Source organism: Chrysochloris asiatica, unplaced genomic scaffold (assembly GCF_000296735.1).
Source record: "Chrysochloris asiatica unplaced genomic scaffold, ChrAsi1.0 scaffold00222, whole genome shotgun sequence".
NCBI classification, from domain to species: Eukaryota; Metazoa; Chordata; class Mammalia; order Afrosoricida; family Chrysochloridae; genus Chrysochloris; species Chrysochloris asiatica.
Window position 1 is genome coordinate 1,784,564 of NW_006408740.1, and position 3,193 is coordinate 1,787,756.

Here is a 3,193-nt window from a genome sequence, read left to right on the forward strand (position 1 = left end):
AGATGGCCAAACTTTGTCTCTCATACTTTAGACATATTGTCAGGAGGGACCAGTTACTGGAGAAGGATATCATGTTTGGTAAGGTGGAGGGTCAGAGAAAAAGAAGAAGACCCCCAGAGAGATGGATTGGCCAAGTGGCAGCAATGATGGACTCAAGCATGGCGACAGTAGTGAAGTTGGCCCGGTATTGGGCAGTGTTTCGTTCTGCTGTGCATAAGGTCGCTAGGAGTCGGCACTGACTCGATGGCACCTAATAACAACAACAACAAGAGAAGGAAGAAGAGATGTGCAAGGAAACAAGACTATACTGCATGGAGACTAAGAAAAGGTTGTCATCTACTACTGGAAACTGGTGAAAGGACTTACATATTATGTTAATATTTCCAAAATGCAGCTCTGATTCTTTCTCTGGTTGCAGAGTGAAGAACAAACTGAAGAGAAACAAGAGTGAATGCAGGGAAGAGGAGTTGCAAAGTCAAAGACATAATGGTACCTTGCGCTAAGGTGATGATGGATTCCAGAGAACACAGAGAGTACAATGGGCAGGATCTGGAGACAGATAACATATTAAGAATGAAAAATGAGGACGAGGTCAGGTTTGTCTTACACATTACTTGATGTGTGATGGTGCTATCTATAGAAACAGAGAATACTACAAGGGAATTCATGCACCTTTTATTTCAAATTGAATAGAAATAGTCAATTATGCTATAATCTCTTTCTTTTTGATGAACAGATCTTACACATTAAAGGTGAGAAATGAATAACATTTAGATATTATGACAGTAAGACTATGGGGCAAAGTAGTATGCACTAGCAATGAACACTCACAGAGATATCTCTGCATCTGTGAATGTGCCAATATCAGTGGTTGCACCTACAACAGAGTTTGTAGTAACCCTTAAAGTTACTTCAAAACAAAACCTTCTAAATTGTTAAACCCAGGACACTAAACTGTATGGTCTCTATGAGCTGGAACTGACTTGATGGCAGCAGTTGTTTTTGTTTTGTTTTTTAACTGCGTTATTCTTTTTTTTTTTTTTTTTTATATATATATATATATATACATATATATATGCAGCAATGTTTTTTCTGTTAATAAGAAATGGTAGGTTGACTTTTTAAATATATGGAAGTTTGTGTAACTTTATCTGTGATGGACACTATGATCTGCCTAATGAAGAACTTACATTTAGGGTGTTGAGACGATGGCAGCCTGAGAAGGTCTAGAATTCCAATCCTTTCATGTGACCACCAAAAAAAGAAAGCAGAAATCTGTATTCAATCCTGTAAAAACCCTATTAGGTAGCCAAGTGATAACAACAAGGAGCCACAACTAAAATTTTAAAAAGACATGGATGAATTTCAAACAGAAAAATCTCTCTACGGTCCTCTAGCCTACCTGTCCTGGTGTAACAGACAGCTGGAAACCAGGGTAAACAGGAACAACCTAGAGGACTATTCAAGATGTAAGATCTGACTAGTCTGGTTGCCATCTGAAGGAATGAGACCTCAGCCTGGCATCATTCATTAAAGCCCTCACACAGAACGGAAGGAAGCAGTGAACAAGAACCAAGGCTGTGCCTCCCTGACAGTACACTCATCAGTCAAGGAGCTGCAAAGTACTGAAACCCTGGTCTGGCCTGAATCAGAGATCTCACAAGCCAAGGAAGGGAGTGATGACCAATGACTGCCTATGGTTTCTTGCAGAAATGAGCGCTTTCAAAAGCACCCTGTATTTGGGGAAAATAAGGTGACACTATCCTGGTTTCAACAACAACAAAACACTCACAAGGTATAACAAGAAACTGGATATGATGACTCATTCAGAATAACAGGACAAAAGAGAGAGAAATGATCTATATGGAAATTCATATAATGAACATACTGAAAGAATACAATGCAACAGAAGTTCAAGGAACTAGAGGAGAACACTGACAAAAAAAATTAAAGGGAAGCAGGAAAGTGATGTATAAACAAGACAAGAATATAAACAATGAGCTAAAACAACATAAAAAGAAACAAAAAAAATTCAAAGATATAATAACTAAAATAAAAAAACTGAGTGGAAGAATTTAACAGCAGATTTGAGCTGGCAGAAGAATCCACAAACTTAAGGTGACTGAAATCACAGAATCTGAAAAGCAATAGAAGACTGTTGAGCATAGCAGCAGAAATGTGAGACACCAGGCAAAGCAAACAAGTACATGAATCAAGGGAATTCCAAAAGGAGAGAAAGGCAAAACACAGAATATTGAAGACATCAGCAGAAAAGTATCTAAATCTGGTGAAAGCCATGAATCTAAAAATCCAAGATCAACAAACTCCAAGTAGGAGAAACCCAAAGAGATCAACACTGAAACACTATACTGAAGCTGAGACACTATACAAAATCCTGCAAGCAGTAAGAGACAAGCAAATAGCAACATACAAAGGAGCCTCAATAAGATGACTGCCAATTTTCCCTTAGAAACTCTTGGAAGTCAGAATGCAAATTACATATTTCAATTGCTGAAAGAAGAGAATTTGTCAACCAAAATTATTCTATCTGGCAAAACTGTCCTTCAAAAACAAGGGTGAAATTAAGACATTCCCAGATAAAGGAAGGCTGAGTGAGTTTGTAACCAACAGACCTGCCCTAGATGAAATGCTAAAGGGAGTCTTGCAGATGGAAAAGGAAAGATACCACATAATAACTAGAAGCTGTATACATAAGAAAGAAACTATCTCCATTAAAGGCAATTTCAAGGCAAGTATAAAGCGAGTTTTAAGGTATTTTTATAGTATTTCTAGTAATTATGCTCTTCTGGTTCTATAAGGCAAACGCATAAAAAATAAGTATAAATTTACGTTAACAGGGCACATGATCTATAAAGATGTAATGGATGACAACAACGTAACCAGGGAGAGGAAGAGTGACATAGAAATTGAAATTTTGTATGTTATTGAAGTTAAGTTGATACCAATTTAAACTGTTATTTAAAAATGTTAAATATAATCCTCATGGTAACCAAAGAAGCGATCTCAAAAACACACACAAGCAAATTGGGGATCTAATTTGCTATGTAAACTTTCACCAAAACCACAAATATTTTAATGTAACAGAAAAACACATGTGCGCCCCTAAGAACTGGATTGAACCTCAGCATAGTGATCCTGCTTGGTCACCTTAGAGCAGGTGGTGGACAGGCAA